The sequence below is a fragment of the Pseudonaja textilis genome, chromosome 2 (genome assembly GCF_049901715.1).
Source record: "Pseudonaja textilis isolate UNSWEBS1 chromosome 2, rPseTex1.2, whole genome shotgun sequence".
In the NCBI taxonomy this organism is placed as follows: domain Eukaryota; kingdom Metazoa; phylum Chordata; class Lepidosauria; order Squamata; family Elapidae; genus Pseudonaja; species Pseudonaja textilis.
The window spans coordinates 77,735,003-77,758,554 of record NC_141991.1 but is presented as its reverse complement, the minus strand read 5'-3'; the positions used below and the strand labels follow the sequence as shown (position 1 = coordinate 77,758,554).

At 36.5% G+C, this 23,552-nt stretch overlaps 1 long non-coding RNA gene across 1 annotated transcript; it reads left to right on the top strand.

Annotated features, from left to right (window-relative positions):
- The first annotated feature begins 15,203 nt into the window (after positions 1–15,203).
- LOC148126922 (uncharacterized) lies at positions 15,204–23,314 on the top strand. Its single transcript, XR_015741425.1, has 3 exons — positions 15,204–15,284; positions 18,789–18,839; positions 23,264–23,314. It is a non-coding gene; the product is annotated as an uncharacterized LOC148126922 (long non-coding RNA).
- Positions 23,315–23,552: the final 238 nt, after the last annotated feature.

Genomic DNA, 23,552 nt, shown 5'->3' with positions numbered 1-23,552 from the left:
TTCTCCCCCCCCCCCACCTGTGATGACCCAGGCGAGGCCTGGGAGCAACACAGCCAAAGCGAAGGCTTAATTCCCTTGTATTGCTCCAACCTTTCCCCCAAATCCACAGAGTTTACTGCAAATTCAAGGGCAGAGCTCGAAACATGCACACCCGCTTCCAATAGTTCCTCACTGCTGTATGTCCAGAGGAGCAGCACAGTCCTGGGAGCAGAAGCGGTACAGAAAACCTGACCATAGGGCATCCTTGTTGCCCCCTCATTCTCTGGCCCTGCAGAAAAAACCTGGAGCAGAGCAGTGTTCCTGCACACTCACACATAGGCAGGCTAGGCAAGGTAAGGCAAGTTGAAGCAAAGCAAAGCAAGGCAAAACAAAGCAAGGTAGCAAGATGTCGGTAATCACAAGTGTTGTATATAGACATTTGCATTCTGATTGGACTACCACTGCCGCCTATCGATTGGTTGTTTAACAACAGTTGCGATTGGTCCGCCTGACGACAGGAAGTTTTAAAAGATGTCATTGGCCACGAGCCGCGAGCAGCCGCTATAAAAGAGGCTGCCGCAGCTCCGGTTTAGTTGAAGTTACTGAGAGCTAATAAAGAGCTGAATTCAACTCCGGTCTCGAGTCTGATCTTTCCCGCGACAGAATAACAAGTGTGGCTGGAAGAATGCAATGCTTATGCCTGACAAATACCCCTCCCAAAGCTTCTCCTTAAATCTTATTCCCCAGGTGAACCTGGTGATGGGGGGTGGGGCAACCTCTTCCCAAGATGCCGGGTCACCCTGCACGGATCCTGCTTCCTCTCCATTCTCAGTGCTCAGGGATCAAGCGGGGGAGGCAGTTGCTCTTCTCCTGAGCTCTGTTGCTCCTCTTCTGCTGCCTGTCCTTTCCATCTCCTCCCCACCTCTCTCCGTCATCCTGCACTCTCTTTTCCTCTCTGACAACCCTTCTCAGGCCTGAAGGACCAGAGGCTGCCTCATCCTGCTCCTCTGGTCACTTCTCTGGGGCCAGAGGGGCTGCACCATCTTCTTCTGTCTTCCCTGGCTCCATCTCTTCCTCCTCCTTGGACCTGGCCTTTGACAGGGCCATGACACCACCAATCTGACAAGCCAGAAAGGTTGGGGACCACTGATTTAGACAGTTAGTGCATGTTAAGGATATGTACATTTTGTTTTATTATGTCACCAGTTATTTAGACCTTTATCAAGTTATAAACTGGCCAAAATAATTATTATACCACATTGCAAAACGTATGCTTGGTTTACAGTCAAGGATTGCTGAAACGTATTGTTTCTTGGTATTCAAATTAATGTTTTGACCTCCCTACAAAGGAGGGCTTTTAGGCACTTTAGACACCTTTTGAGGAGTTGTTTTGCATATCAGAGTCTTCCCAGGCCTTTATTTTAATTTTGATCTTAACTGCATAGTTAACACTCATGTATATGCATTTCCCCTGACAGTTAGCATATTTTTACAAACTGCTTTGAAAACATTTTGAATGAAATCTTAAGTGCTGTCATATTCCCTTAAGCTGTTTAAGCCTTAATGTTTAATTTATTTAATTGCAGCTTTGGGGAAGGAGAATTTATAACCATTGTATGGCAGCAGGAGAAATATTTATCATCTGAGAGGTACAGCCTCAGTAAAGATTGTACCTCTTAGAACTCTTATATCTACTTCTTATCAAGAGGCAGAGAGACAGAGAGATGTACCACATTTAAGGACAATTTTGAAGCACATACTTCAAGATGCATCAAGTTTGACCTTCTTCCCTTCCCCCCAATGAGAATATGATCTAGACCAGGCCTGCACAACTCAATGACAGGAAGAAATAATAAAAGGCCGCAAAGGAGTAATTGGTGCACCAATCAACTGCTTCGTGATCTGTAGTGTGGTGGCACTAATGGCCCGGAGGTATAGGAGGTGCTTGGAGGCAGGATGTCTTTTTGGGAAGTGCTGGTGGCAGATCTTTCATGACAGCAGAGATTTTTGATGGCAGTGGAGTTATTGAGAGTTCAAAAAACACTGGCAGGCTACACAAGGCTGCTTGGTTACCACGTATTGTGCAGGCCTGGTCTAGGCAAAGCAACAAAGAGAGGGGGCTGTAGCACAGAACTTTCATTAGAGATACTGATGTTGGTGTTGGTGGTGTGTATTCAGAGCACAGATAGTTTGATGTAACTATTTGTTCCATCAATTTATGTACTGTAGCTGTCCACTCAACTGAAACTGGTTGAAAGCATCCACTACAAAGAAAATTATCAGCAAAACAAAACATATAAAAATAAAAATTGTGGTGAATGTCATATATTTTATATGATACATATAGGTGATATATTTCAGCCAGCTCATCTAACTTCTGGGCTTCAGTGCTTAACAGAACCATGTAGCCCTCAATCCCCACCCACATTCTATCCAATTAGATTGGGATAAACAAGAAATGATTCTAAATACTTGAAAAAAATTTAAAATAGAAAAATGAAGCTTAAGAAGGTAAATAGCATTTGATGGATGGGGTAAAAAATTAACTTCACATCTAAATTGATTTGGCCTGGACTGGCACAGACTGGCCAGGAAAGAGATAATCAAGGCTGTGATAGATCATAGGTTTACACCAATATCACTGTGAGATTGTATTGAAGAAGATAAACTTTGTTTTCTGGTTCTTATGAAAACAAAAAGCCAACACCATAGTTGATTACTTAGATCTATAGTGTGGTCACACTTACAGCATTTCCACAGGAAGAATCTTCACCATGAGTTTGAGATCTCTGTCCTTTAGCATTAAATGAGATTGGGAGATTAGCTGAGTTAATGCAAAATGTAGTGAATTCTTTTTTTTTAAATAAAGGTGGAACTTTCTGAGTTTGGATGGGCTCTTTTCCATTGGAAGGAACTCTTGCATCTGCTTCCCTACTGGCTCCAGGGGGGATGCTAAGCTGAGGAGCAGATCTTGTAAGGAAAAATAGAAATGAATATTCAGAATCTTTCTCCTTTCCTTTTAGCAGGAATGTAAGGATTTGGGCTACTCCACTGAAGTGAAACTGGCAGCTATATTTCCTTACAATGAATACATTTCTTACAGCATTTTAAAAAGCATTTTGTTCATAATTTATCACATCTCTCGCATTTCAGTTATAGCTGAACTCTACAGCTATGATTTGATGTGCTGGGGGGACATCTTGGAGAAAGGATTGGAAGAAAGCTTCATCACAATGCTAGAATCTCAGGATCATATTTTCACAACGATGCAGGAATCTCAGCTATGCAAATAAAAACTGGGAGGTTCAGGAAAAACAAAAGGAAGAGCTTCTTTGCACAACACATAGTAATACCACTGCATTCACTGCTACAAATTAATAAAAGTCATCATCTTAGATTGCTTTTATAGATGCCTAGATCTGTTCATAGAATGTGTAAGGCTATATTTTATCTCCCCTAACACCAGTTGCTGAGGGATCTGAATGGGAGGACACAGCGACAGCTTTGTTCTGCTTGTGGGTCATAAAGGGTCCAGGTTTGTTTGCTTGTTTTTTAAAAAAAACTTCCTTGGGGTAATGACATCACTCTATCAGGTCTCCTGCTGTGTCACAAGATAGAAACCTTAGAACTTTATAGTACAGAAATAACAGCAATTTTCAAATTTGGCTCTGAAGTACCAAATTGCCCATTTCAATGAGGATGGTGCACTGCTTAGTTTGCTTGCCAGTTTCAACTGTCAGCTTAAACTGCTCTTTTTTTTGGTGACAAGCATCAATAAAATTATTGTTTGCACTGGCTGTTGACTCATCTTAGGTGGAATTATGTACAGAAATAAGTCAATAATTCCTCATTCATTGTGATCCCCATGCAACTCAGATTGATGATACAATGCAAGGGTTCTGTATAGACAAGATTCTTGTTTACTGTGTATTTTTCCAGGTCACTTAGCACGTTGCTTCATAAGCATGCTTTTAGCAATGCAGAGCCTGGTGTGAATGGATTTTAAGTTATGTAGATCAATTCATCCTTAAAAACTAGCAGAACTAATTTTTTTTAAATTTGCACTGCACACACATTAGGGATAAACTAAGCTATTCCCAGAAAGCTTTCAGTACCTCCTCAAACAGTAGGCTATTAGGAGATGCCAAATTTGTTTTTAAGGCTGTGCTATTATTCCCCACCTGAAAAAAAAAAGATGTCATCCAGAGAGGGTCATTCTTGGAAGCAAGTCTTGAAGAAAAGCATTTCCAAAACACCTTTGGAAATTGCTTAAATTATGTTCTCAAATGTTTCCTAAATTCTGTTGAAACTATTGCCACAGTCTGGCAAAAGTGTAGTTTTGGAAGAAGGTGTCTCCATAACATAAGTGAACTATTTGGATTTTGAAAAAGATCACTGGAGTCAAAAGGTAGCTGGGTATCTTTAATATCAAATCGTTTACTAAAAGAAAGAAGGGATTATATTTTCTATATCTATTATTAAAGTATTTTGAAGAGTATACAGGTAGTCCTCGACTTACAACAGTTCATTTAGTGACCATTCAAAGTTATAATGGCAGTGAAAAGAGTGATTTATGACCATTTTTCACACTTATGACCCCTGCATCCCCATAGTTATGTGATCAAAATTAAGAATCCTGGGCAACCGTCTCAGCTTTATGATGGCTACACTGTCCCAAGGTCATGGGATCAGCTTTTGCAATCTTCTGACAAGCAAAGTCAATGGCGAAGCCAGATTCACTTTATAAATTTATAAATATTTGGAAAGAACAAATATTAAACTTGTTTGATTTTCCCCCCCAAATTCTTGGAGTAGCAGATTACAGAAGGCTGCTGGAATCTGACAACTAAGCTCATTGGCTTGAGAAGAAAAGAGAGGAACGATGAAACATGCATTGCAAAAATTGTGCCACATTCTCTTCCCTGTGCATACTGGTGGTGTGTGCTGTCATAGCACAATTATAAAGGGCAGAACTTTCAGCATGCAGTTAAGACACATGTGTTGTCATTTTGGCATCATCATAGTTTGAAATGGACACCTGCAGCGGAACACAGCTCTCAGGTTCAGTGGAGTCCAGACAGTTGCCCTTTTTGACAGTAAACATGTCCATCTTCTCTCCGTTTAGAATTCTTCTCTGAAGATTGAACATACTGATATTCTGCTACTATGAATATCTAGGACAATACACTGAATGCGACTTAAATGGAACCGAAAACCGTAAAGTCTATTTTGGATTATTATTCTGAACCTGCTTTTCTTCCTGAACCATCATCTCATATGGTGACAGTCATAATACAGTGCATTCAAACAAATTTAATATAGACTTACAAAATCAGCATTATAACCATTATTGCCGAAGTAATATGAGACTATGAATTAAATAATATAATCAAATACAGCAATACATCCTCTAATAAACTACATGTGTTCACATAGACCCAAATATTGGAAGGATTCCCTCACAGCCTCCTGAGATATCATAACCTTCTGTGGTACAATGTACCTTCTGAGTAGTTCTTGTAATTTATTACCGGCGCTTTCCTGCACCTGAGCCAGGAAAATGCAAGTGATGGTGGAAATATTTTTTTTTCAATCTGCAAAAATAGAGGTTTTATGAAGCAGCACCAAATAGAAACTAACTTGCTTGTAAGTTGGGTTTTGTGCAGAACTACAGCTCCTTGGGATGATAACATAGCACATACACACAAGCCAGCATTGATATCAACATAAACCTCATAAATCCCCTACATAAAGTAGGGCTGTTTTAATGAATGAAGCATAGATATCTAATTTATTGGAGAATTTTATCAGAGAATCATAGACCTTAAAGGGGAAAATACTTATTAGATGCTACTTGTATTAAGCGTGTGTATGCCATCACAAAATTATTATTTTTTATAATCTGTAGGGTTTTGTGGATCAATACAAAATCCAATTGATTGTCCATTGTCTTCTTAAGGTGCTCCCAGTAATAGGAATAATACCACCAATGCTGTGCGCTATTTCCATGGCAGCTTTAGGTTTCTGTGGTTAAATAATGTTTTATCTAATAGCTAGCAAGAGATAGCATAATTTTACATGATTGATAACTTTCTACAAATATAGTTGGGAAGATTAAATTACATCTGAATTATTTTTTGAAAGAGAATCTAACCTAGAAATGGGGGAAAAAAGGCCCAAGTAACTTGTGTTTAATGTAGCATACCTCTTAAGTCTTCTGAATGAGAACTCAAAATAACTGAAGAAGAAAGGACAGTGAAATTGGTTTCACAGATACCACTTAAGACCATAAATGAGTCTTACTTAAGAATCTGAGAGATGCAAATAGGTTACTGCTGTGAAAAATAGAGGATGAAACGTGATATTCCAGATTGCAATGATGATTCATTCCTTTTGCATCCCAGCTTTCTTTCAAGGAGCAAAGTGCTGCCTTTACTCATAAAAGTACCAGATTGTGATGTGCCAATCTGATAAAATGAAATTTCATAAGTACAGTAAACCCTTCATTTAATGCCTAACACCTACTAACTTCAGCTACAAGGAATGTTTTTTTTTCTGTTTAAACTTCTCCATTTAAATCAAGGATTTCTCTGTTATATCAAAGATTTATTGCAAATGACTCTACTGTATGTATGTCTACTGAAAACTCCTATTGCAATTCATTCCTTAAGGAGTTGTTGCTGGTGAATGTTGATGAAAGTGGGTGAGGTGAACCAGTAGTCTGACTCATTGGAGAGCAGTTTCTTCTATCCATCATTACATTAGCTGACTGATATCAGATTTTGATCCAGTCCATTGGCACTATGCATGATATTCAATCTTTATTTAATAAATATCTAAAAACTACCTTATAGCCAACCCATGGTCACCAATGGAGCTTCCAAGACGTAACATATAAAAATGTACTCAAATGAATGAGTCCATGCAATTCATTGAAGCCAAGGTAGACCAGTTCATCTCGTTCAAGAGTTCCGTGTATGTGGATTCAGACCACACAGAAAGTTTTGAATGACAGCCACTATCATGGCATGTGCATGGGAACTTACTTATATGTTTGTTTGTGTTTCTCTAGCAAATGTTTTCGGATTTGTATTTGCATTGCCTTCCCTATAAACCAGCTCCTGGCATAACCCATTAACATTTGGAAATTTGCCAAACCCAGATGTTAACATTCATGTGAACTTCAAATTCTAACACCAATATCTGGGCTGAAAGCAAACAAGGAAACAAAATTCATGGGATGGTCCACAACATCAGAATTAGGTTGTGAAGTGAATGAGCCTTAAACAGAAAGCTATATGGAGGTAATTTTGCATTTATCCTAATTAAGACTGGGATTCTAACTTGAACAGCTCCCCCACTCCCCCGAGGTATTTTTGTTTTGTTTCATTCTGGAAAGAATGATAAAAAACAACAACAACTAAATACACATATAGCATAAACACAATATAAAAACAAAAATATTTCACTGGCTTCTTTGTTTCCATGTTTGTGGAAGCCAATTCTAGGGAGCGGAGAGGAGGGCAATGTCAGAATCTAAACATTTATACTATATGAATAGAGAATAATTTGTTTACCCATATATTTGGCTTGAGCAAGTCAGATTTATTATCGTATGGAATGTTTCAATGTGTGTAAATTGTGGATGGCCCCCTTTTATTCCAAAACATTTCAAGCTTATCTGGGGGATTTGAGAAGAATTTTAAGGACCAGAGAAGTGTAAATTGACCTCTCAATTACAATCCAATCTGACGTCAATCTTACACCTGGGAAATGTGGCATGATACATGTGCCAAAGAAAGGTGTGCATTTCTAAGTCAAAGCAGTCATTATTGCATAAGTCCATTTCTTCTCCTGCTCCTATCAATCAATCTTTTTTTTTTTCACTTAGAAAACACTTGGCTATTATTGCTCTCATTTTTTTAAAAGACCATTGTTACAACTGTGACAAACATTCTCTTTTTCCAACATAAAATGCAACCATAGTCATGTTTCACTGGAAGCGGTGAATAACAATTCTTTATTTTTATTCACTCTTTCAATATATAAAGTTAGGAACAATGAATTCAAAACTAGTGGTTACACGACAAACTACTCCTAAAACTAAAATCCTATGCTATCTCTGGACACCTGCATAACTGGATAGAAGCATTCCTGTCAAACAGACAACAAATGGTCAAAATTGGGAGTGTCCTATCAAATTCTGTACCTGTCATCAGTGGTGTCTCCCAAGGCAGTGTTCTAGGACCAACTCTCTTCATATTCTACATAAATGACCTCTGTGATCATATTAAGAGCAACTGTGTTCTCTTCACATATGATGTAAAGCTATTCGACACCACCGACAATACTGCTACCCTTCAAAAACACCTCAACTATGTATCAGAATGGTCAAACAAATGGCAACTTCAAATCTCAACAAATAAATGCTCTGTCTTACATATCGGCAAAAAAAGTCAGAAAATAAAATACAAGCTGAATGATCAAGACCTTGTTGAGGATCCAAACTCTGTCAAGGACCTTGGAGTACTCATCTCTAATGATCTAAGTGCTAGAACCCACTGTAACTCCATAGCCAAAAAGGCATTAAGAGTTGTTAACCTAATCCTATATAGCTTTTTTTCCGGTAATATCACACTACTAACTAGAGCATACAGAACATTTGCTAGACCTATACGTGAATACAGCTCATCAGTCTGGAACCCAGTTGAGAAAGTCCAGAAATATTTCACAAGAAGAGTTCTCCACTCCTCTACTCATTGCAGACTACCTTATGCCACCAGACTTGAAATTCTAGTCCTAGAAAACCTAGAGCTACACTGCTTTCGATTCGATCTAAGTATAGTATATAAAATCATACAATGCAATGTCCTACCTGTCAATGAATACTTCAGCTTCAACCGCAACAACACAAGAGCACACAATAGATACAAACTCAAGGTAAACTGCACCAAACTTGATTGCAGAAAATACGACTTCAGCAACAGAGTGGTCAATGCCTGGAATACTCTACCTGACTCTGTGGTTTCTTCCCCAAACCCCCAAAACTTTAACTTTAGACTGTCTACTATTGGCCTCACCCCTTTCCTAAGAGGTCTGTAGGGGGCATGCATAAGCGCACCAGTGTTCCTACCATCCCTGTCCTATTGTTTCTTTTTATTTTTCTTATATGTACCCATTTCATGTATTCATAACTATGTTTATACTTATACCTGTTATCTTATAATCCCTTGACAAATAAATAAATAAAACTGTGACAAACGCATGTTCTCTTTTTCCAATGCGAAAATGCAACCATAGTCATGCTTCACTGGAAGTGGTGAATAACAATTCTTTATTTTTATTCACACTTTCAATCTATAAAGTTAGGAACAATGAACTCAAAACTAGCTGCAGCAAAAGGCAATTGCCAGGAACTGTATCAGGATTGACCTCTGTCCCTAATTGGATTATGCAGTTCAATTTGGGTATGTGTTCATTCTTTGTGAAAGTGTCTGCTTCAAAACAGACAAGATGTGCCTTTTGTTCCTGCTCTGGGGCTTGGAATTGCTTAGTTTTTATACCCTTGCAATCTATAATTTTCTGCAAATATCGATAACATTTGGCAAAGATTTGTTTTAGAACCAAATGGAACAAGTAACTATTAATTATTTTTTTGCATTTAAGCACTGTGCTTACACTTTATCCATGTTTGGTCAGATTGAAGGACTTCTCTTTACATCAAGACCATGGCAATCATTTGCAATAATTGATATTAATTAGATTAAATAGATTAATCAGTTTTTGATAATTAAAGGAGAAGCTTGAAATTCATGTTCATTCTCCTGCACATCTTCTTATCTCAGAGAAATCTCACCTGCTTTCTCCTTGTAATATCAATGCTTGCTTTGAAAATGATTTGAAATAAGTTTACTGCTGTGATTGGTTGTGAAGAACAATGGTGGGTCAAAATAAGAAAACATGTAAGTGTGGGTTTCTGCTCACTTTATTATATGCAGTGAAAAGATGTTGAGACTTTGGAAAAAATGCAGATAAAAGAGCAACTAAGATTAAGAATGCTTATGAAGATTATGAAGAATGGTTCAAGGAATTGGCTATGGCTAGTCTAGATAAAACAAAAGGACTAGGGGTGATATGATAGCAGTATTCCAGTATTTGAGGGGCTGCAACAAAGAAGAGGGGGTCAACTTATTTTTCAAAGCACAAGAAGGCAAGACAAGAAACAATAGATGGAAATAAATCAAGGAGAGAAGCAACTTGGAATTAAGGACAAACTTCCTCAGAGTGAGAACACTTAACCAGTAGAACAGCTTGCTGTCAGAATTTGTGGGTGTCATGGTTCTGAGTAATGCTCCCAATCAGTTCAAGACTCTGAGGTCATAGCTTTCTCAAAGATCCTGTTTACTGGGTACATCATATTGGCACAATCAAATGTAAAACCAATTCTGAATAATTCCTGCACTTTGGTATAATTAAAGAATAGATACTGGCCACACCCCTTGTATCACAGGTCATGTGAGCCAACCAAGCAGGTGATGAACTTTTCAGCACTCTCTCTTGCCGTTGCTAGGGCACGCTGAGTTGGCCTTGGTTCTCATGAGCCTTATTTAGAGGCATTTTAGAGGAAAGCATTCCACATTTCATAAGTCCCCTACCCTCTTCATAACATGGCAACTACAAAATGAAGCAGAGAAAAATATGGCTTCAACTAGAGTGGTTTCAAGAGTTGACAGTGGGTGCTTCATCACTGTAAGTCTGGACAGCCACTTGTCTGAAATGTTATAGGGGCTCCTGTCTGAGCAGGGTGTTGGCCTACAACAGTGGTTGCCAACTGGTGGGCCGTGGCCCACTGATGGTCTGCAAGAAAATTTTGGTGGTCCGTAGAGAAATGTTACCCCCAGAGTACCCCCCAAAGCAATTAATCCAGGCTGTGTGGGAATACAAGGCTGTACTGGCCACATGGCCCGCGGGAACCCCCCACCCACTTACTCCTTACCTGGCAAACTTGCCTGCTAAGTTGTTATTTTCCCTTTTTCCCCCCTGAGCATCAGCTGTTCTGCTGTGCTGGGAGATTTAAGTTAGCTGGAAAGCAGGAAAACATTGGATTTCTTGCTTTCTAACTAATCTTTAGATCTTTAAGCAGAGCCGAACCTTCCTTAGGACTGAAGCTTCTATTATTCAGTTCAAGTAGCTGAGGGCAGAAAGATAGATCTCTGAATGAGTCTGTGATTTTGTGAGCAACACAATCTGCCTGCCTGCTTTGCCTGATTTTGGGTAAAAGTTGCTCTTTTTACTATAAAAAATTCAGTATTTACATAAATATTTATAATATTTACATACAAGCCATGCCCACCCAGTAACATGCCCACCAAGCCACACACACAAATTAGGCCATGCCCAAGAACCAGTTATTAAGAAATTTGAATTCCAACCCTGCCTTTATGTGTGATTATGTGAGTGTGTGTGAGTGTGTGAAAGGGGGGGGAGGGAGGGAGGGAGAGAGGTTAGATCAGATCTCTCTCTCTTCCATCAATTTCAGTAAGCCACTGTCAGTCAAAATTTATATTAGTGGTCCCTGGGATTTAAAATTATGAGTTTGGTGGTCCCTGAGGTCCAAAAAGTTGGTGACCCCTGGCCTAGAAGATCTCTAAGGTCCCTTCCAGCTCTATTCTGATTAATTCTGAGAATTGAGCATGTCAAGGGAAACCTGGAAACTGCATGAGATGGGGATGTATTAATTTAAAAAGCATATGTTGTAAAACAAGAAGAGACATGATCAAAAATGAATGGGTGCAGAGTGAATGAAAATTGAATACAAATATGACCAATATGAAAAAAGTACATTGAGGTAGTTTGGTCACAGAAAATAAATGAGGATCAAATGCAAAACTAACACATAAAAGAAGGGTGAATGTCTTGAGATCATGAGGAAGTCCCAGAAAGCTATGGGTGGATGAAGTCGTTGAGGTCCATAAAAAGAGAGAAGGAAGAAGTACTACAAACAAAAAGCAATAAATGAATGCAAGGGTAGAAAGTTACAAGATACATAGTGAATGGTATTGGTGTAAAGTAGATTTAATAAGACCTCCTTTTCCCTCTATTTACTTCTTTTAATTTCTTTTGTTCATCTAGGTGTTGCAAAAGTTGCTTAGCCTCAAAGACCGTGGTCAGTAAGATTACACAGTGTCTCTTCTAAGCAGTTGCTGGAATCGGACCAGAATGAATTTTCTGTTTAAAAGTATTTACAGGCCTTTAATCCAGGCCATATATTTTGCAGAGGTCTGTATCATAATTGTACTCTCATGGTGTAAGTCATGCCAAATGAATTTCCATGTTGTGGTATGATTTCCTGTACCAAACCTGGGATAAATATCCATGCAGTTTGTCATGATATGTTATTATCATTAACATGTATTCAGATATCATTGCAAGAAAGCAGATCTTAAGAAAGGGAGCTTAAAAATATTGGACTGAATAAGCACAAGTTGTTGCACTGCTGATTTTAGAGCATTGAAATTGTTTGTCTTGCTCAAAGCAAGCATGCCTAACATTTTTTTCAATAAAAAGTGTAATGGGCCCTGAAATGATTGGGAATAAAACACAAGCTAGTTTGTCCTTGCACTTATTCAAATCAATTGCAGATCATTCTATTGTTATGTTTCTTCAGAATCAGAGCTTATTTATAGGTTTGGGGGAGATCAAATACATGGATAGTTTGGCCGCATAAATTTAGAAATCTGCATAAATAGCTCCATCCTTCCTTTGCTCATGACCAATCTCAGAAGACATACTGTAGTATGTAATAGGTAGAGAATTATCCTGGAAGTAGCATGTGTGTTGCTTTAGCCAACAAGAAAAAAGAAATTTGTATTAGCATAACCGCTCCCAATTAGCCATTGCAGAATAGGCTGAATTACTGAGGAAAGGGTTTATGCATTTATTTTCAAGGTTTCTAGATGGCTATATGACTCTCAGCAGCTTCCAGTACAACATACAATAAGAATATACATTTTAAAAAATCATGAGTTGTATCAATAATTATCAACATATTTAACTTAATTGTAATAATATCACCATAAAAAGGATAATATAACACCAAGCACTTAATATGATACATTAAATTTATTCCTCTTAACTTGATTTTTGCTGTTGTTTTTATTCCTTCAAGCCAGTGTGGAATCCTGCTATTAATTATTATTAGTCTCTGCAGATTTTTTGGCTAGATTATAGTGTCAGGATTCCGGCAGTTACCCCCATTTAAATCATGAGTCTCAAGTCAACTTCCAAAATTTAAAAAGGAGTTATTGAGAATTAACATGCCTGCACTGCCTGGATGTAGCCGACTCTGAGACACATAATTCATTGTCACCCTTGACCTTGGTTTCCCCCCTACCCCCTGGGTGTACTGTAATTCATATTCTCCAATGTGACACATCCATAGCCAAGAGTCATAAATCATGCTCTCCAGTTAGAAACTTCAGTCACCTAGTTACTATCTTTGAAAACATTTATGGAATGCAGTTTCGGTTTTGCAAGCTGCTACACCGATCCCCCCTCCCTTTCTGTTGGCAACTCTAAAAAGATCAGAGAAATATTTTATGAGCTGACATTTAGAAGTGGCTGGCCATTGCCTCCTTCCTAGGATGGAGAGCGTGTGACCGGCCTAAAGATGATTATAGTTGCTGGGGATAGAGTTCTTTTTTTCTTTTTCTATTTTCATCTTTCACTTTCTTTTTCCTTTTCTCCACTTCTTATTTTGTTTATATCTCCTAGATTTTGTAATTGTATAATTTTATAATTGTAAAATTATAATCCATAATAAAATTATTGAAAAAATATTTATTTGAGTCTTAAATTGTACTGTGAGTGGTAACCTAGGTTAATTTAGTTAATTGATTTTCTGCCTATTGTAGGATTGCTAAATGTCTAGGAATCTTGCCAGAAATGAAAAACTTGCTCCTTTCTTTTGTTGACAGAAAACGGACTGTGAAAAAAAAAGCAAGCTTAAAAAAAACCTATATCAGATAGACATACAAATGCAAGTTAGGAAAACTACATCAGGTTTCTGATATAAATGATGCAGCCATTGTCCTTTATATAGGTTTGCATCTATTATTGTTAGAGAATATGAATCTTTATGGTGCTCCTGTCATTTCAGGAATAAGGCTGTGCAATACTGAAAAAATAATGTAGTGTTTCAAATGTTCTTAAAACATAGCACATCTTTGCTGTTCCATAAAACATTCTTTTGTTTTATCAATGTAGTGACTCAAGTTAATACCACTTTTAAAGCAGACACAACTTTAAGAGTTAATACAATTCTTAAAGCAGACACAATATTTTACAACAGGTTACAATGAAGTAGCAGGGACACACTGTATTTGCATAAAGTCAAAAGCACTTCTTTCAAATAATTTTTGAAGTTCTTTTTAGTTACACTGGATATTCATCTCACATTCCAGAAAATGTGGCACTCTGCCTCAAGGAATAAACAATTCTTATTAGGATGCACACTCTGCATAACCATAGCAGGATCAGAATAAATAGCCATTTGTTTTAAAAAAAATGGAATGGTGATTATTTTTTTTTCTTTCTTCAGTAGGAGCAAGGATAAATCCACATTTTAAAATATGTCCTTAAACTGAAAATAAATAGAGTAGAATCTTGTGTTTTAGTAGGCTCAACAATCTATGAAGAAGATGACTCATGGAAGTATAACTACAGAAGTGTGCAACATGTTCTAATTTTATTTGCAAAGAGAACTAAAGCACTTGAAATGACTTATTTAACTTTATATCAGATTTGGCCCAGACAGTCATTTCATTTCCATTTGACATCCTTTCAGGGTACTCTATAAAGTTCCCACACTAGATCTCAGTTCAAGCCCAAAGGTTGATCTATTACAGGAAATATTTCTGACTTTATGAGCTTATGGGTTTATTAGTTTTGTTTTTAAACCAAATTGTATTTGGAGTCATTTCAAATCAGCATATGTAATGCAAACTTAAAAAGGAGGATATTATTCAGCATAGTCAGAATTAAGCATATCCTAATTCTTTACTGGGCTTCATCTACCTTGGTCTTACAGATTTCAAAACTATTGGATTTTTTCCCCTTAAATCTTGCCAACTATCCTCAGGGAAGAAAAGCCCCAATGCATACAATGGCCCTAAAATAACAAATTAATCAGCACCTGATTTCTTGTCTTTCAGAGTTGCCTTAAGGTGAAGAAAACCTGAACTGCAGAAGATCATGTTTCTATTAAAAGAGGCCTATATGAAGCACATTCACAATACATTTGCTAAGTAAGCATCCATTCAATTAAGTTGATTTAGCAGAAGCAAGGAGGGTCTTTTGGTGGAGATGGGAAGCTACTCTATTGTACTGTATTCACAGTATTAGGCTCACCTCTAAGAACTTGCAGCAAACAATTGCTCATTAGTGGATTAGCAGTAATTACTAGCAGCAGTCATTTTCCTCAAACAGTAATGGACCAATTTGCTGCTGTAATTGGACCCTACTGTTGTGGCTCTCTGGCCCTAAAGCTGTGGATTTCAGAATCTGTACCTTGTGCTTTCCATTTGGTAAGGTATGTCCAGTAATGCTTGAAAAACACATCATCAAACTGCATCCCCCCAAATGTGCAGTCACACCTCATGCTTATTAAACATAATATAGATGCAGATTCAATTGCTACATTGGATTACCTGTCGGAATATAGTGTAGTTAAGTAAACATTTACAAGATTATGAATCACAGCTATATATGTATTTAGTAAGCTTCTAGAAATGACACACACACACACACACACACACACACAAAGGAGTAATTAAACCTGAGTGGATATAACAGTAAATTAATAGGATGAATTCTCAAGGAATGTGTGAAGGTCTGTGACATAGATGTGCAGGCAAGGGCATAAAGATACATTATAGGGAATTGGGGGGAAAAGAATTAGCAATCCTTTTAAAAAGGTGCAGGAACAGCTTCAAATCAAATGAGTTATTTACTTTTGTGAATTGTCTGCAATTTTCCTTCACAAGCTATTTGCTGGACAGTTAAAAAAACAGATTTGGAGAGGGGATGGATCTATTCAGCTTGGAATCCAGCTTAACGTTTCCAAAACATGAAACTCTGTGTAGATCGTATGTATGGAAAAATGTAGCCAACCCCCATCATTTCTATTAAAATTGCTAAGGGATGCTCAGTCCCTTCTAATAGATAGGGAAGATGCTCCCTTTGGAAGCCATAAACACTCCCTTGTAAACTTAGAATCATCTTAAAATCCAAACTGCAAATGTCGCTCCCCTGAAACAGTTTTGGTGGGCTGGGAATGCTTTTAAAGGATTTGGCAAGTCCTGGTAATCAGTTGATTGCAAAACCTGATAATCTGTTTCCTCATTTTAAAAATGTTGTGGCTTAAAGTTCTCCTTCCTTTGAGGTCTAAACTCTCAGGTAGGCTCACCCTATTTACTGCTGGTTCAGGCTTCTATTTGTTAGTTGGGCTGGTGCCCAATTTTTTATATCCTGTTTTTACCTCTCTGGTTCTGTCTTTCTGCCCAGTTTATATCTTTGATTCTCATTCTGTGTTGTTGCAGGATTTGAGACCATGTGAATAGTGTGTGTTTGTATGTGTGTGTATGTATAAATACCGATCTACACACAGTTTCATGTTTTGTAAATGTTATGCTGGATTCCAAGCTGAATGTGTGTGTGTGTGTGTGTGTGTACACTTTCTACATTTCAGTAATCTTGGAGCTTTCCTGCTTTGAGTGATTGTGCTTATGACTCACACACCTGCATCAGACTGAACACAAGAGCCTCAAGAGCATACAGCTGGAAGGAATTGAAAAACCTACAAACAACCAACAAATTTAGGCCCCTGGCTCAGAACAGGAATTGAAATTAGAGCCTGTTGGACACATGACTTTCTATCTTTTGCTTAAACATATCCAGTGAAGGAAAGCTGACCACCTTCCTAGTAATTGGTTTTACTATCAAACTGTTCCTATGGTAGGTAGCTGGCAGACTTTTCTGTAAGAACAATCACATCTCTACTTAATAAATGTTGGAAATAAGATACTCATTTTCTACCATCCTGTAAAGGTTGACTCGATATCAGTAATGATCCTCTTTTCCTGCATATCCATGTGAGTGTAATCCAGAAATACGGAACTATATGTGCTGAATTTCATGTATTTGGTTGATGTATTCCCATACATAGTATGTAGATAATAAATATTATATCTACACCCAGCTTAGAATGAATAGTTCTTATTGTGGGTGGAAGAGAACTAGGACTTTATTTCTGAATTGTGTGCTGCCTTGACTTTTCCCAAAAGCTAGTGATTGCTTATTTAGAAACTTAGGTGATACTTTCCCCTAAAACTGATGATATATTTAAGGGCATGAAATGTGACTTGACATTTCATGAGACATGTCATTCAGACATTTAAAAATATGTAATTAGAAAGTCATACACCCAAATCTTTTAAATCCTTTTGACCAAATGAAATAATATTGATAGTTGTGCTTTATTTTCTTAAAACTGAATTTTTCAGTCTTCCATTCTAGCATCCTCTCATTTTTCCTTCTTTAAAGAGAGTTTTTAAAGTGTATAAGTTAACTACTGTTCCTTGAAACTTCTGTCAGATCTAATAACTGAGAGCAATTATCTTTGTCAGGACTGTGAAAAGAGATTGATCGTAATCACCTCAGATTTATATAAAACTCCTAGAAGGGGAATTTTAAAATTGCTTATGAAATAGTGTAGGAATGGCAAATTAACCTTTCATTTTCCTGTTTAAGATTTTGTTACTGTCTTTTTTCTAATTGGCATCTATAATACTAATTGGTTATTAAAATCCCTAGAATTTAGATTCACATTGTTGGACAGACAGGAAATATTATTCTGTCACAGCATAAAAATAAAGCAAAATGTTGGGTGCATTAATTTGTCAAGCTTCAATTTCTCAGTTTTTCCCTACATATCCTAGCAGCATGAGGTAGGATCTATAAATTATGCTGACCGCTAAAGAGATAGTAATAAAAATGAAGACTTTTTAACAGTTGAGATAAACATCTCTTCCAAATTTCAGAACATTAGTATGATTTGTATACAGTAAAATTCTGAGTTATCTGAGTTATTGCTCTGCATTTTTTTCAGTATTGCATTTTTTTTAACCTGCACTGCTTTTTATAATTGTCATGAAATGTTTTTAGCCATTTGGATTAGATTATAATGGTTAGTGGCAATGTCAAAATAGAATTCTGGATTAAACATGTAAAAGGACAATATAATAAAATAGACAATTGGTATAATGCATTTAATAGATAAAAATGGACCAGACAATGAGATTTAATCTATTTCAGCAAATAATTCCCAGTCACTGTGATAAGGCTCAGTACCTCCTCTTCCCCAACAATTAAGAAAACTTTCCTTCACATATTGCTACTGTACATTAGATGTACATCTTGATTGGCATCTGTCTTTTGGCAAAATTTCAAGCACCTGACATCATTTATACAGTCTCACCTGAGCCAAGTATCTGACCAGAATATAGGAACACAATATCTCATGAAGCAGCTTCAGCTTCAAAATATCCTGTTCGTAGAGATAATCATAATACACATTCCTGACATTGGACAAATAAATTGTAGTAGATCTCTAAACTGTATGTTTGACAACTGACATTTATTTTAATAAAACCTTGTGACTCATGAATTCTGCATTGTAGAGGATGCTATTTTTTTGGCAGTGCAACAATAAGGCAATTATTGATGTGTAGCTTCCCTTCCTTTTTTCACAGGTGGGCGGATTTCTTAAAAATTGCATCCAGATTGTTTATTTCGATAGAAAGGTAAGTCAGCCAATGAAGAAAGAAATGGGCAAAGGACTATTGGGCGTTGACATATCTTTTCTGTGTTTGTCTTCTGAAAACTAGTGTTTTTAAGTACAATATTCTATATAGACTATGTTGAAAAGGAATTTGGCCAACAGCTCGTGAATGGCAGGGACAATTGGTAGATATTTCTATATTTTACCACCCAACTGAATCATAAAAAGGAAGTTTGATGTGGGCACAGAGGTCCCCCTTCCGGAATAATTTCACTGATAAGATAAACTAATCTAAGCCCCCCTTTTTTTTTTTTTAAATTAATGACTGAATCATTCAGGGCTTCTAGCAGCCATTGTTTTAATGAATGTGTTATCTTTGAAGTTTCAAAAACTCATATTTTAACTATGATTTCAGCATATTTCAAGGACAAGGCAGTGGAGTGAAGGAAGAGTTTGGATGGGGCATTGATATAGCCTCCTCCCCTTTTTTCTTATGGAACTATTTATTGATGATCAATGGCCAGCAAAATTACATAGATGCAAAGTAAACCATGTTTGCTGTAAGCCTGAGGCCATCTCATTCCCAACATAGTGGATCTTCTGTCTGAGTTCCAGGACAGCCAAGAAATGGAGTCATATTGGGATAGAACAGGTCACTTTGGCCTCATAACTCTTTGTACAGACAAAAAAAATCCCATTAAGCTCTAAGTGGTGAAACTGGGGGAAATTCAATTTAGGATTTGAAAAAAAGGAAAATGGCTTTTCATGAATAAATATTTCTGTTTCTGCTGAACAATATTAAGAATGAAAGAAACTAGTTATCTTTTATATATCAAAATTCGGATCTTACTGCAAAGAAATATAATTTTACTTGTCAATTTCTGGCAATTAATTATCCTCTACAATTAATGTAAGATCAAGACTCACATTTTAAGGAGGAGGCAAGATTATTAATAGAAACCCATTTATTGGGTAAATTTAAATAATAGTGCAGTTTTCTTTTACTAAAATCAGAATATTAAATATGATACTAACAAATAGTGATTCTTTTTGGATATAGGGTTAGTGTTTTGTAGTGATTATAAAACCATTCATATAAATGTAAATCATTATGAAGACACCCTTTTGTGTGCATATTATAGTGTTATTTTTTTATTTAAAGACAATTTGTAATTATCAGATTGTTCAATAAGAAATTCCATATTCCCAATAATGAGAGGATGGGGAGAAATTGTTTGCATATTTTGCATGAATTGTAGAATGCAAGAAAATGTATGCATCAATATGTTAAACTTTCAGGTACAATTTAGATATATTGTATTTAGAAATAAAATTATATAATATGTCAAGAGAATTAAATTACAGAAAACAAGTTAGAGTGCCTGTTATGGAAAGTCCTTAAACACTGAGTATATTTCTAGTTGGATGGTTCCTCATACAATGAATCCAGAGCCAAAATTCAGCTTTTACTATTACTTCTTATTTTTTAAGATAAAATAGATTAAAGTAGATCAATCAATGTATCATGCAAATAAACACAAACATATTCCACACTCTATACAAATTATAATCTTAAACATTAAAAATTGTCTGTCCATAATTTAAGTTATTGGGCTGGAAGTTGATGACTATTCTTTATCCGTATATAAAATAGAACTAATCCATACATAGGTAAATGAATTCATTTATGAGCTCTTTAATATCTTCAATTTTTTAAATAATCAATGTAGTTATCCACACACTGTTAATTACAGGGAGGAAGATACTTTTATGACATTTCATAATTTCAGTATTATGTTCCCTATTTTTCAGAAAACTCTCATCTGGTAAAAATAGAAGAAGCCCTTTAATACTTCTTCTGTGGTAGTTGAAAAACTATTTAGTTGAAATAGTTGAAAAGATTGAAATCCTACTATAAACACTGTAATGTTTCTTTAACATTCTGTAAATGAATTTATGCGATTTTTAGGAGAAGTTAGGTGAAAGCTTAGTTGGGAAGCACCTTCTCATTCCTTCTTGTATCGTTGCATTTAGATCTTTATTTTATCCTTCCTAATCTGATCTTTCTTGGATCCTAGATCCATTCATGTCTTATTTCCAGCAATTTGTACTGTATAGTCCAAAGTCATTAAGTTTATATGCAACTTCTTGGGCAATAGCCTCACTGAAACAATTATCTCTTAAGTAGATGTATTCAAGCTTCAAGTATTGTTCAGAAGCAAATGAGCCCATGGCGTTGCAAATGTCTATTGAATTAATTTCACATTTCTAATGATTTAGAGGAAACAAATGGATTTATTTTGTAATTCATATTTTGCATTGCTTTTCTTGTGGATATCTTGTTGGAACAGTTTAAAGCTAAATATAAGAAACACCTTTCCTCACTTCATAACTCTGTTCAAATATCATTTTATATTTATCTTATGTTAACTTCTGCTGGCTGCCTGTTACCAGCAGTTCAGAAGGTCAAATCTCACCGGCTCAAGGTTGGCTCAGCCTTCCATCCTTCTGAGGTTGGTAAAATGAGGACCCAGATTGTTGGGGGCAATAGGCTGACTCTGTAAACTGCTTAGAGAGATAAAGCACTATGAAGTGGTACATTAAGTGCTCTTGCTCTTGCTAATTGAATTCCCAATTCCTCTAAATGCTTCCAGTCTAAAACTGAAAAAGACAGAAGGATAGTTCTCTCTTTTTTTGACTGTGAAGTTTACTTTGGCCAAATGCTTGGAAGAATTTTGTGCATTTGTGACTGTAGGAAAATAAGACTGTGGCCAGATGTGCCGGGGTTTTTTATATGTACATTAGAATACTGGGAAATAAATGCCTTCGTTCTTTTTAATGGCTATACTGTTCTATGGATCTTAGTTGGTGATAGGGATTTACACATTACAAATAATATTTCCCCTAATTGTTAATTTTGAAAATGTTTACAGATGCCTTATATAGACTACAATACTTTTCCTGCCTATTATAATGATGGGTTTTTTTTGACAGTCCTTTTGTTGAATCCTTGACACAGAACGAGACAGAACTGGATGAGTCAGATTTCCCATCCTTTTAACAATGTTACATAGAGTCACTACCTTGGTTTGCTAAGTGGAGCTTTTTGACCCTAAAGCCAATGGACATTTCTTGATAAGTGATAATGCTAATAATCCCCAGGTCCGTTTTCCTTTGAAGTGAATGGCTGGCTTTTTGAACTGCTGTCAGTTTTAGAGGATTAGATACATGTTTAGGCTGGGTGAACTCATGAATGAAAATATTTTGCTTGGCAGTTTAGAAAATGTGGTTTAGCCCCTGTCCCCACTCCCTCCCTACCCTCCATAGCTAAGTGCTGAACCCCTTTGGCAAGCACCTGCTTTCCACCATTGTCTTTTTGGGAGGTCTTTTCCTTTAGAATAAACAATGGAAATTCTAATATTGCTATAAAAGGGACTTGGGCTTCTTTATTTATATTTGCTTTTTTGTCTTATACTGATGATTGGATCTTGGTATGCAGATCTAGCACACAGTTTCTCAAATGGCGTCAGAATTATTATATGGACCTTTTAGATGTTTACATACTGACAGAAAGAAATTCAATTATTCTTGCAAAGCATAATTATATCAGAATCATTGTAAGCAAAAAATATAGAAGATGCCAAGACCATTTCTCATGACCCATTAAAATGTAACTGGAAAAACATAATTTTGTTTTTATTTGAGGTGTCTTTTGGGGAACTCTGGATCAAAATATATCATTAATTCTAAATCTGGCAAACCAGGTTGCTGTCATCCCCAAAAGTTCATGAGCAATACAAAAATTCAAGAATTGCATATGCCTAAGAATTGCAAATCATAATTTGCTACTGAGTGAAAAAAACGACAACAACTTTTCATGTCAAGTGGATCTAATACTAAGGCATATTCATATTGATTGCTTTGCAGCCTCTAGAATAAAAAAAAGTTTAATTAATGGTTTTTGCATTTCATATCTAAACTTACTCTATAGCATGTAAGAAGCTTAAAAGGGATTGAATCCTTGGCAACAGAAAACAGAAAAATAGCACTATGAAGACGGACTTATATCGAAATACAGTTATCAAGTGAAGAACCAAAACATTGCTCAAAAATGTAATGCCACAATGAAGCCTTTTGAATTGGTTTTGATATAACTTCCTCAACTACATTGGCTTACAACTTAATTCTTTTCTGGTGCATTGCAGTTTTAAAAAGATGTACAATTTTTAGTTTTAATAGTCCTTGATTCTATCTGTTTTATTATGATGAGCACATTAAGTTCGACTCAAGAAATCCACCCAGGAACAATTTTGCTACGTTATTTTGAACAAAGATTTTTTTTTTCTTGTTACGTCAACATGATAGATTAGATTCCTCATTTGATTGCTTTTAAATATGTAGCTGTCATTTTAAGAATCTGCCTGCTTCTCCCCCTGTGTATTATAGCTAAGGCAGCAGGCTAGAAAGCAGAAGACCATGAGTTCATCTCACTTTAACCATGAAATCTGGGTGGGTGACTTTGGGCCAGTCACTCTCCATCAGCCAAATCCACCTTACAGGATTGCTGTTGTGGGAAAAAATAGGAGGAAGAAAGTGTGTTGGATATGCTCACTGCCTTGAGTTATTTGTAAAAATAAAGGTGGGGAAATAAATGAATAAATATAATTACTGTGTTTTGATAGTGTTGTTTGGGCTGTGTACCTAAATTCTTACGGTTAAGACATTAAACAGGAGA